The sequence below is a fragment of the Ptiloglossa arizonensis genome, chromosome 12 (genome assembly GCF_051014685.1).
Source record: "Ptiloglossa arizonensis isolate GNS036 chromosome 12, iyPtiAriz1_principal, whole genome shotgun sequence".
Taxonomy (NCBI): Eukaryota; Metazoa; Arthropoda; class Insecta; order Hymenoptera; family Colletidae; genus Ptiloglossa; species Ptiloglossa arizonensis.
The window spans coordinates 6947200-6960586 of record NC_135059.1 but is presented as its reverse complement, the minus strand read 5'-3'; positions in this window follow the sequence as shown (position 1 = coordinate 6960586).

The following is a 13387-nucleotide window of genomic DNA, read 5'->3' as shown; positions in this document are numbered from 1 at the left end:
GCAAACGTGCGCAAGAGAGAAAGAGAGAAAGAGAGAAAGAGAGAGAGAGAGAGAGTAGAAACGACGTCGAATCACGTTGGAAAACTAAGCTCGAAAACGATCGAAACGAAACGTTTTCCCGTTATCGGTACTCAACGACGCTCCTAATCGCGAAGCACGATTACGCGTTTCGAAATTCCTCGAAAACGAATTCCACGAGCAGCGTTCGTACCGAGCTCGAGAGTCTCCGGTAGCCAATAATAATCCTTCCTTCGAACGTATCTTATTTAGCGGTCCATGCTGACCCAGACCTGGCCTCCACGAAACAGTCGCGGTTCTTCGGCGCCTGGGTCATTGACCCAGTTCGTATTCTTTCTCGATAGCCACGTCCGGTTTTCACCGGGGCGACGGTACCAAAAATATCCCTTTTGCCGTCGGGAACGGACATTCCCCGGATCAACGCACTCGGAGAAAAACGTATCGCGCTTACCGATACGCGACCACGTATCGCTTCGTAACGCTCGTCGGCTTCGTCGAGCGAACGATAACCAACCCCCTACCAAATCGACCGAGTTGTAGATTTACCACGGTTCACGATCCGTCGGCTTATCGGCGTTGTTCGTTAAGGTTCAAGGTTCCGATTTCGTCGCCGACGGAGCACACTTTTTCCTTTCTTTTTTTTTTTTTTCTCTCTCTCCTCGACTCGTCACGGTAGCGGCGACGAAAACGTACGCGAACGAAAACGTACGCAACTACGGCGAGACGATCGTTGCTCTCCGCGAGAGCCAACGATCGAGCTCGAATCACCGTCCTAACCCGGACGCGCGTTTTTTCGAGCGTTCGAGATACGAAACGAACGATCGGCTCGATCGATGGGACGCGCGTATCGCGTGAATTATGATCAATTTGCGAAACGTAGGCCGGGAATCGGTAGAGGAGCGCGTGCGATGACTCGGTGAAAAATTAATCGGCACGTGTACACGGCTCCCGATACCGGGGATCGTCGACAAAAGGTCGTTTTACCATAACGATTATGAAATTACGACGAAACGATCGACGCCGCTACTCGAAGCGTGTTCGAGTGAACGTCCCAGAAATTTAAAAGATTCGTGCTCGTGCCCGTACCCGTGCTCGTGCTCGGGCTCGTGCTCGTACTCGTGCTCGTGCTCGTGCTCGTGCTCGTGTAGATCGCGAGCCAACAACCCCTTGGAACTTTCTTTCGGTTGGTCAAAAATCCAAGAGCACGCCGCGGATCAACGTTTCGACGTTCACTTTGGAAATTACGTACGTGCTCCGGCACCACGCGATAACCGATGTCCGGTTTCGCGGGTTTTCTTTCTGCGTTTCAGAGAGAGCGTAACTCGTTCGAATCAGTTTACAGGGCCGTTCGACTACGACGCGATTCTTTGGTGATTCGCTCGGGCTCGGCAAAATTCGATTCCACCGGCGTGCGCGTCGGCCTCCGATACTCGAACGCGATCTGTCGAGAAACGCGAACGAGACTCGTCGAATCTAGCGGGGAGAGACATCGGAACCACCTGACCATCGATACCCCTGCAACGCACCCGATAACCCGTTAATAGTGCTCGTTAAACCCCGTTAAGCGTTGCAGTGTCGCGCGATGTTTACGAGAACCCGAGAAACGCGTCGCAATTATCGCGCACGATTGGAACGAGTACGTCGAGAACGGGACAATCGAGATGAAATTCCACGAAAAACGCTCGGTTCGCGAAATTTCGATCTGGAATAAGCCACGAAACGACGCTCGTACGTCGAACTCGGATCGCAAGACGAAAGGAATGATTCACCGCGATTCGGTGCGACGACAGATAATTTCAACGAAAAAGCGTCACGGAGCGTCGGGGTTGATACGCCGCGACGCGTGCCTCGAGATACGAGAGATGCCTCGACCTTCGAAAGTGCATCGCGTGTACGAATCCGCGTATGTCGTTTCTTCCATAGACGCGTAACCAGTTCCCAGCGCGTTCTACCAAAACGCTTCCAACGACGCTTCGTCTAGCGAAAGACGAACGGATGGCAGGTTTCTCTTTTCGGAGAAAATTTCAATTCCAAACTCCAAGTTTCGAGTACCAAATTTCCAGTTCTAAGTTTCCACTTCCAAGCTCCAAGTTTTTAGTTCGAAGCTACAAGTTCTTAGTTCCAAGTTTCCATTTCCAAACTCCAAGTTTCCAGTTCGAAGCTCCAAGCTCCAAGTTCCAAGTTCCAAGTTCCAAGTTCCAAGTTTCAAGTTCCAAGTTCCTACCACCAAGCTCCAAGTTTGCAGTTCCATGCTTCAAGTTTCCAATCCCAAGCCCCAAGTTTCCAGTTCCACGTCTCTCGACGTCAATTTAACCCTTTGACCGGGAACAATCACGACGCGGAACGTTCCCTGCGCGTAAACTTTCTCGCGCATAAAACGTACACGCGCGTCAAACGCTCGTAGGTGTTTATCCGCGCGAGGGGGTAAAGGCGTGAACAACGATCGGAGGGAAATCGAGGAAAATCGAGGAATCGTTAACCGTAGCTGCACGCGTGCGAACCTCGCGGGCAAAAATCCAGCTGCTTTTCGCGCAGCTTCGTATTGTACGTTTCGCGTACAACAGAGAGATCGTGGCAGGGGTTAAACGATCCTTTTGACCGGCAACGATCCGATTCGATCGGTCTTTACTTCACGAGCGAGTAATCGCTCGCGATTCTCGCGAAACGCGTTAGCAGCGATCGGCACGGGCAACTTTCCTGTCCAAGCTGACCAATCTTATCGACAAGGATCGTACATTTCCTTCGCTAGTTTAACACGGAATAATGACGAGCTGGCCGTATCGAGTCGTAGCGTGCAATCGTTGAATTAAATAGTTGGTGAATAGGATAACGCGGACGGAAAGGGAAAAACTGGTATGCGGTATGCTCGCGTACTCGTACTATTATAACTGTTACGGGACGGTGAGCACGCGTGCACGCAAACGTGATCGATTCTTCGAATGTGTGCATACGCGAGAAACAACTTGCTCGCGTAATCAAGCTTGCAATTTCTGATTGTTTACATGCGAGGGCATTGCCCGGATGCCGTTTACCTTACGTACATTCCAGGTGTGTTACCACTCCCTCCTTCGTCGCCACCTCGTGATTCCAACCTCCTACCGCTTTCAGCGAACTTACGACGCGTATACGAATCGCGTACGATACGCTCGGGCACGGGCTCGGGCTCGGGCTCGGGCTCGGGCTCGGGCTACCAGCGAACCACGAGATGCGAAGCAGAGCTCGACTCGTTCGCGGATCGCGAAAATTTACCGATTCTACCGTCACGTTGAATTATCTTGCCCAACCGGCAACCATTCGTCTGTCTCTAATTCCCTTCTATCGAATCTCCTCGGTTCCGATTCGATTCCTCTTTCGTCGCGCCCTCGATTTCTCTTCCTTCGAGCAGGACCGATCCGCTTCGCTCGGAAATTACGAAAAAATTCAACCGGCAGGAAATTATCGAAAAAAATTCACTCACCGAGAGATCATCGAGAAAAAAAAATTCAATTAGCGATAAACGATCGGATTACCGAACGAGGATGGATCCGCGAATCGGACGAAGCGGCCAAAGCGGGCGCAAAGTGGACACACTGTACGAAGCGTGCGCGTAACACCGGGAACGCGTTAGAGAATTTTTTGGCGAGAGCTGTTGGTTCGCCGCGCGTGCACGATCCATCTTCGAACGGGTTTCCTTTCTAACGGCTAATAACGGGCCCTAACTGGTCAGGTACGAGAAGGCGGTTTTTGACTGTCCGTTATTCCTCGTTCGGGCCGTCTCTCGAATTCCCTCTAAAAGGCCCCCGTTCGAACCTTGGTTCGTGCCCGATCCGGTTAGAAACCGTGGGGCCCGGGTCGGCTAATTCGACGCTGTCCGAGGCGTTCACCGCTTTTATCCGCACTTACACCGAAATTCCTCGTACCTGACCCTATTCTTGCCCCGGTTTCGGTTCTCGCGGCCGAGATCGCGTCCGAGCGTTAGACGCATCGACGTATCGTGCCGGCTCGGTTCGCTCGACGATCGGGTGGACGATCCCGTGTACGACTCGGACGTCGACGGACGAGGCGGTCGATCGCTACCAGAACGTAAACCAGAAGAGGAGGACGACGACGCGCAGGGCACAGGCGTAGGAGTGCGATGTATTGCGAGCACGTGTAATACGTGCGAGTACGTAACACTCGGGATAATGCCGGGTGAAGGACCGAACGAACGATGCGTCGGACGGATGAACTGGTTGTCCGATTGCCCGGTTGTCCGGTTGGTCGTGTGCTCGGTTCCTCGATCGCTCGCCCGTTACCATCACTGACCACTGCCAACGGGTCGATAACCCGAGACCTCTTTCGCAGCCGAAATTTTCGAAGCTCGTTCTAGAGCGTCGAAACGAATATGGCGCGCGATCTCCCCTTCCCACGTCGACCAGCACCGTGTCAACAGCTACACGTTTTCGCGTACACTCCCTTTGCTCCCTTACCCGTCGCCACGGGGGTTCGGCCCTTGATACCACCGTACGAGCGTGTCGCGTACCGTGCACCGATTCGATCGGAGACGTTCTCGTTACCACGGATGGTGGTAACCCCGTACAGGAACGAACCAACGATTCGCTCGTCTACCAATGTTTCGAACGATTCCACGTTCGAGACGTAATAGATCCCCATCGCGTTACGTAACCAGCGCGAAAACCCGAGCGTCGACGAAACTGCGCGCTCGAAACGATGCCGCCGCGACTCGACACCGTTCGCGATTCGACGGCGTTAAACGCCACGCCGGGTCCCCGTACTCGACCATTGTCCCCGATATTTCGCCGGACCGTACCGTAAAAAGTTGAAATATTCGACAATCGGGTCGATGTACTTGTTAGTTTGTACTATGCTACGCGATTTGGACAATCGTTGCAATTTTGGAGCAAGAGGTCTTCAGAGACCACCGGTGTTAAGGATGTTTATATTCGGTCAAACTGTACCGTAAAAAGTTGAAATATTCGATAATTCGTCAAAGTGATCGTTGGATCACAGGTCAAAGTATCGAGAGTACCACTGCTCGAAAGTTGACGAATATTGGACTCGTCTTCTCACGCTTCGGAGGATCGTTGGAGATCCTCCGCGATTCGGAGAATCGTTGCAACTTTCGTGCAAGAGGTCTCCAAAGAACACGTGTTAAAGATGTTCACAATATTCGGTGAAACCGTACCTGGAAAAGTCGAAACGTTCGATAATTCGTCAAAATAGATCGTCGAGAGTACCACTGCTCGACAATTGACGAATATCGAAGTTCTCGTCTTGTCGCGCTTCGAAGGATCATTGGTAAGTTGCAATCGGTCCCCCAGGGAGCAACGTGTCGTTGAAAAGCAAAGGGCGCCGGCGCGCGCGCCCGGTTCCCCGAATTCGCCGAGCGTATGCATTTCTCGATACGCTTTTGCCCGCGTTACGACGCATTCCATCGCGCGCGCGCGGACGGGCGAACACGGCGCACCGTTTCGATCGGGTACGGTCAGCCGAATAGGCCGAAGCGCAATTGCAAAAGCGCGAGTCGTACGTATCGGTGCACGAGCGCAAGCCGCGTTGCAAAATTGCGTTTGAGAAATGAAAAAAGGAAAAAAATAATAATAATAATTCGCGAGCGCGCGGTTACGAAACGCGCGATGCCGCCGCCCCCCTTCCTCCCTCCGTGGACGCGAAACGTCGCGTTTCCTCGGAGCTGTTCGCGTTGTTGAATCGTCGATCTCACGAAATATCGTCGCGACGATCGGCTCGACTGACAACAGAGACGAAACGGGACCACACCGATCGACGGCTAGAGCGATAACGACAAAGCGGAACGAGGTGAATAACGCTAACACCTTCGAGTCCGAGCTCGAAGGAGCGCCGGGGTGAACGACCGGCAAAGTGGCCTAAGTGCCGTACACAAACTGTGTTCCACGGCTATAGCCATCGCGACTCGCGCTTGGTCCCTCTCTCTCCCTCTCTTTCTCTCTCTTTCTCGCTCCCTCTCTCTCTCTCTCTCTTTCTCTGTTTTTCTCTCTCCGTTCGACGAAGACGACAACGACGATTCGATTCGATTCTTGTAGTCGACTGACCGAAATTCTAAATTCGATTATCGGGCCCCGCGACAACGACCACGACCACCGTTCCCGACGACTTTGACCACGCACGGACGATCGCGAGGGACGCGAACAAGGTTTCGCTCCCGAGGATCCTCAACCGAAATATCAACGATTTTACGACCCGATGGATCCGATCGAACCGAACGATCGTCTTTTTCGCGCGTGTACGAAAACCCGCGGAGCCCACCGGGAAACGAAGGACGGAGATAACGAGCGCTACCCTGCTGAAATGCTCGCACGAGCGAATTAAAACGACGAACGGTCAATGCTCGACTGACCTCAACAACAGTAAAAGTGACAAACGGCTCAACTTCTCGTCGAAGTCGGTCGCGGAACTTGATTTCTCGATTCTTGCCCCACAACTTATCGGAACGATCTACTCGAAGCTGATTAGCCTTCGATCTACTTTCCGTGTGAAATTCATTCTCGTGTACCTCCGCGAGGAAAATATCGCCGACGACGTTAACGGCCGCGCGATAATAACTACGCTCGAACCGATACTCGAAAACCGTGGGGGAGGGGCGGATAGAGTAAGAGAGAGTAAGAGAGAGAGACAGAGACAGAGAAGAAAGAAAAAAATAGAAAATGACAAACTGCACAAGGAAAAAGCCCGCGAAACCGATCGAGTCTCGCGATCGCCGCGCAAACAGCGCTACGAGGAATTGCAAATGTGCGGGGTGATTGGTAGGGATTGGCTCGAAACGAGATCGAAATATCAACGCAAGCCTCTCAAACAGGAAACCTCGTTGGTATCTCTCGAGGAAACGTTCGTGTTCCCCGAGTCAGGGGCGTATTAAGCCGAATCATACGTCACGTCGAGGAAACACCTTTTCCACGCGCGTGTCACCGTGAAACTTACCAACGAATTTCTACCAAAGGTTTCGCGCCAGGTTCGCGGACCGTTCCTTCGCGCGCCGATTGTTTTTCGATTTTTCGTTGAGCATTTTTTTTTTCCGGTAACCCCTCCGTTCGGTCCCCGTGGTCGCTAAACGACGAAAACCGCACGCACGATCCGCGTGGAACACGTTCGACGGTTCGTCGGCCGTGGTTACTTTCGATAAGGCCGTAACGCAATCGTCGTTGTCGTTCGTCCAAAAAAAGTTCCGCAACCGAGCCAAACCGTCCAATATCGAACCCGTGTATCGATCCGTTCCTGTGACCAGTCGTTTACATCGATCGATCGGTATGCGACGTACTGCGCACTCGCTCTTACCTTTCGGATCGCATGATCCAAACCTTCGAGAGGACGTTGACCGGTGTTGTACCAAGAGTGTAGCAAGTGTATCAAATAGTTACGCAGCCGCACGTAAGATCGTGTCGCGTGTACCGTGCGTATACGAAACGAAGAAAAAACGCGAGGACAATGTGAAAGAGGAAGAGGTGGACGGGGGACGCGGTAGAGGGGGAGGGGGGACGATAAATTGTGGAAACGTTTGAAAAGGTACCGCGTAGGAGGGGAGGTGTGACGTGTCGTTCGTACGGGGGACACGTTTTCTGTTATTCGCGAGCACGTGTGCGCCACCGGGGTTTTTAGGCGATTCGGAATTCGCGAAAGCATCGAAGGATCGCGAGCGAGATACGCGCGAGGCGAGGCGAACGAAATACGAGCCGAATAGGAAGCGAACGAACACCGCGTGTTCGCGACGCGGCCCGGCAACACCCGCGCCGAAAGACGCCATCGCGACTGTCTGCCGTGCGATCCTCGTCAGCTGAACACGAGCTACGGTCTCGCGATCTTGGCTACCTAAACGCTTTAAATTCGTAAGCTGAAAATCAGCACTGTGTCAATGCCGCGCCGAGCCGTCTATCCGGTGGGGGCGTTCTCTCTCCGAACTCGAAGCGTCTGGTAACGAATTCGCGCGAGTGCTCGCCGCGCGAACTCGAAAACGGAAATCCAAATGGACGTTTCGAAGAATCACGGATGGGATTCGTTGCTCCTACGATTACCGGGGAACGCGATCGAATTCTGTCCCGGGAGGGGAGAGGGAGAGAGAGAAAAAAAAGAAAGAAAGAAAAAGAAAAAAATACCGTATCGAGCGACCATGAGAGGCCAATCGTAATTACGTCATCGTAGCGACAGATATAGAATCACTGTCACTCTCGGTGTAAACCACGATACGAGCACAGGTCATAGGCCTCGTCTCTTCTTGGAAAGTTTCGCTGCATAGCCTTTCGCCCTTTAACGCATCCCCCACCAATCGGACGAATTCCAAAACTAACTCCTATGCCACCAAACCCAACCCCCCTCGTCCACTCTTTCTCTTTCTCCTTTTCATCCTTCCGTACCACCACCACCACCTACCACCTCTCACCCACCCAACGTGCCGCACCTTGCCTCTTCCTTTTTCATACCGCTTCTTTCGCTACCCTCAACCCTCTCCCTTGCTCGCGTGTACACGGTGACCAGATTTCTCGACGAATCGAGAAGAACGGAACATCGATTTCAAAATCGAATCCGACTCGAATTCGAGAAAATGCGAGACCGTTGGCGAGAGAACGCAATGGAAATCGGTACATCGAACGTTCGGGAGATCTCTGTTGCAGCATGATCGTGTGTTTAGTAATTTAGGTACGCGGAGACGTTTTAGGATAATTCGAGACAAGATTGGCACAAGAATCGAAAGAAACTCGACGACAATAGTGTGCGTACCTTCTCCCCTCCGAGAAACGATCTTTGTAAACGACGCGTCGAGATCGGAAAAGAAACAAAGGGAACGGGTAAACGAACCATCGAGGGAAATGGTGGACGTAGGAGACAGAGGGAACGAAGGTGGAAAAGGAGGACGAAAAATGGAGTATTGAGAGAGACAGAGGGAAGTGAGCGGATAACGTTTTTGCCCTTTTTTGCACGCGTAGTTACGCATAACGCGCTTACGTTAGACGTAAGAACGAATGGGAAATCCTTGTTGTCGCTGCATAATCTCAGGGACGAGTTACATCTTACCGAACGGTTTCTTTTTTAAATCCGTTGCGAGAAGGATACACGACTCGTTAAGCGTGCGCGCGCGCGCGCGCGCGATCGAACGATCGAAGCCTGGATTTGCTCGAAGGAGCAAAGTCGAATAATATCCGGTCGAAACAATGCACCGATCGACAGATTCTTCGATTCGAGAGAAACGAGCTTCGAGTCGAACTCCTGACGAATATAACGAATTATTTTCGGCTCGCGGTACGTACACGCTTCGAACCGAAGGAGTAGCGTTCTCGATGCAAACCAGTTTCGGACAATTTACATTGTTATTGCTATATAAATAAACTGTGCGTTTTCCTTTTATAGAACGTTCTTCAAGATCGCTACGCTACTCGCGATCGCGCTCGGTGTCATTTTTTTCGATGAAACGAGTCGTAAAACCGAATCTGCGTTATTTTCGTTTCTCGCTGCTTGCAATCGCCAGCGTATTTGCGGCAACGTCGTTGATTCGATGGACTAAGAAAGAAGAGAAACGAGAGATAAAAATTGATGTCTATTTTAATAAATCTGAACGCGACCATTGATTGTTCCTTGATTTTCGATCGACAGATTCTACGTTTCGTAAACGAAAGATCGCGACGATCGATGGAATTCTGGTTACCCTTAAATTATCGACAATTATTTCACCGGCAATTATTTCGTCGATAATAGTTCCACCGGTACGATTTCACCTAATTTCTCCGACAATAACTCGTCTTTTCCTAGACCCAGATCGAACGCTTTGACTCTTTGTCGAAAAAACTTCCTCACCTCTCTCCCTGCTATGTTACGTTAACCCTTCCCGTACCACGGAGTCTTTTAGGACTCAGAGAGACTTTCCTATTGCTCAATTGTACCGTTAGTACCACTTTTCTTTGAAATTAAACAAGGTACGATGGAAAAACAGAATTTTCGTTCGATATGTTTCGTGCATTGTGAAATTACACTGGTCAATTTGGACCCCGATGTGATCTTTCTAAAAATCGCGCCAACACGTTAATATAGTACAACTTTTCTTAAATACGTATAGAGAGGGGTACGATAAAATGGTAAAAATTTCTTTCCTATCGTTCGTGGATTGTGAAATGACACGGGTCAATTTGGACCCACACCCGGTCTCTCCCACGATCGTCCAAACCTCCGCCGTTACAAGAGACAACGACGCGTTCCCGCGATAATTGTCACCGTTGCGAACCGTACCGGCTCGTCTCCGTTTGGCCACGTTTCGCACGTTTCCGCTCTATCGGAGGAAACTCGTCTAGAAAGAAACTCGAGTTCCGAACAAGCGTCGCGCAATCAATAGCGTGAAATCTCCGTATTGCGCTTATTGTGTACGCTGGTCGTGCACGGTGCGCCCTGCGTGTCCTTTTTCCGTGACTCGTATTCCGTGAGCGAAGGAGGAGAGGTCCGAGGGATCGTTTCGAGGGCTTGCCGACCGCAACGTCAAATAAAAATGTTCGAATAAAGAGAAGCGGACCACCATAATCGTATGTATCTGGGTATTTGGGTAGTCTCCGTTTGGTAACCTTGGTTATAACCTCGTTTCGAGAGAGTATGACGCGCGTTCGACTGTTCGACCACGAATCACGAGCAGCGTTCGTCCGAGGGCCGAGGTCCGAGGTCCGAGGTTCGAGGTTCTAGGTTCGGGAGGTTGGCGAGCCTGGATTCACGGTGTCGCCGAAATTTCTTTCGCGGTTTCTTTTTTTTTTTTTTATTACTTCTTCGACGAACCGACGACGATCCATTATTACGCGCAATACGACGGTCCAGAGAAATATTAAACGAAATCGAAACTTGTCCGCAAATCTCGAACCTAGTGCTTTCCCGAGGATTAACGGTCCTCGGTAGGCGCTCGCGGTCGCGCGCGCGCGCGCGCGTGCACGGGCGCATTCCTATTCGTGCTTTCGAAATTTATTGCTCCGCCCTTACGCAACGTGTTTCTTCGAGTCGCTTTTTCTTTCGTTACCGTTGCTAACGCCGGTTCTGACCGCCTCGGCCAACGCGAACTCGGGTCTCAAAATTCCTCGGGTACGTCACCGGTAAATCCTGATACGCTCGCGGAGACTTCTAGCACCGCTTTCGATTACGCGCGCATCCAAACGAACCACCGTGAATCGACCAAATCTCCATTTATGCGCTGCGTTTCTAACTCGGGACAACCGCGCCACGGAAACGCGTGACGACAATGTTTCTTCGTTATTTACAATCGCATGTTTACATTATTTGCGCGCAGGTTCCTTCAATACTAGAACTACCTATCGATTTCGGTACATTAAGGTATTTCTCGTACGTGTCTCGATGGACGTACGTCGATGTGAGGGAAATCGATGATCGAGAAAGAAGTGGAACTTAGGAAATTGATTCAATGTATAGAATACGAAAGTTTTTTGAAAATATGCCTGTGAAATTTTAAGTAAATTTCTTCGCAAAAGCAGCTGAAACCAGTCGTGTTGGTAAATCTAGCGTTGACAACGATTTTTCAACGAGTCTCGTTCAATCCTCGCCCAGTATAATTGTACAGGGTGGAAGGGATGAATCTATATGTACAATGTAGAGTGGAATTTGTTCATTCGGTGCTTCCTCGATTATTTATTCCAAATAATTCATCGAGTACGCGCACAATTACGTACGAGTACGTTAAGGAAAGAGTACCGAATGTCGCGCTGCGCAAAGCGTGCGACGTTAATGCAGGTCAAGTTCTGCGAGGTCACAGCGATCTCTCGAGGTTCGTTTGTTTCGGAAAAGAAGATTACGCACGATCGTCGAAATCCTGGCGAACGAATATTTCGACCATCGAAATTACAGTACAATTATGTCGAGCTTAAAGTTCGTTCTCGCGATCGCGAAGATTCCTCGTGATCTTCGATCGTTTCACGACAGATGCTAAAACGAAATCGTTCGATCGGTAAGATTGTTCCACGACCGCCTAACCTCCATCCGACCCTCCGTTACGATAACAAGACGATACGAATCCGAGGGAAAACCGAGCTGGTAATTATTTTAGTAATTCGTTCGATTCGTTGATATCTCGTTGACGCAAAATACGCGCAAGAGTGTTGCACACACCGTATTTTTTCATCCGTTAACCTTTGCTCGCGCAAACAAAATATTCAACGTTGTCGAACAGCTAAAGGCGATCAGAGGTCACTTTTATTTCGTACGTTCCCGAAATTTCTCATTTTCCCTTCCTGGAACGTGTCGAAAGCTGTTTCAATCGAACCGAACGAAAAAATTACTCAAGACTCTATTATAATTTTGCAAATTTTCTACACCGAAGGGTACTCTCGTTTATCGAATAAATAAATAAAATTCGTATCGTCGTTGGATGGTTTTCCAGTGACGGTGGCGAGGCTGATGTCAAATTGCGGAAGACCGGCTCGTAGCTGCGGCGGTTACTATACCGGCCAAAGCGGCGACATCGACGACTGCAACATCGGTGGATGTCCATCGAGATCACCTACACGGATCTGCATCGTGCCTCCTATTCAACAAGGGCCTGTATGGAAGCCCTGCTGTCTTCGAAAATACAATTCTCCCTGTGCGATACACGCGAAACCTCGACCATTTATACGCTTCACGCATTTCGACTTCACCTCCCAATACTAAGGACGACGTTCAAGATACTCGACGATCGGATACTACTAACTCGATGAAAACTTTCATTTTTCGACATTTTCCAATCATTTTTCGCGTTTGCGACTTGTATCGACAATTGGTCGAGTTTGCAACTTTTATCGACAATTTTTCGAGTTTACAACTTGTATCGACAATTTGTCGAGTTTGCATCCTGTATCGACGATTTTTCGAGTTTTCAACTTGTATCGACAATTTTTCGGCTTTTCAAATTTTATCGACAATTCTCCAACGATTTTCCAACATCGACAAATTTATCGGTGTTCGAACTTTTACCGACAATTTTTTTGCTTTCAAAATTTTATCGACAATTCATCGGTTACTTTTATCGACGTTTCACCAAATATCCAACATCGACAAATTGATCGGTTTTCTGACTTTTATCGACGAATCATCGATTCACTTTGGTAATTTTTCAATTTTCCGAACCTCTTTTTCGCAGTCTCCCAGTTTCCCTAGACCGTTATCGATTTAAAACACAAACGCGAACATGATCCATACCACCGGCGAGAACGTTTTAATAGCCCTGGAAATCGTTTTACGTCTGATACTCTTTCTCGGCAGTCGACCAATCTTGTTCCTCGTCTATTTTCATTGATGTTACCGACAGAACGGAAACCGTGCTCCCGTTGTACGGAAACATCTACCGTCCAGCGATTAAAACTTTTCCAAAAACGTACGATCTTCGACTCGATTCTTCTATCGTTAT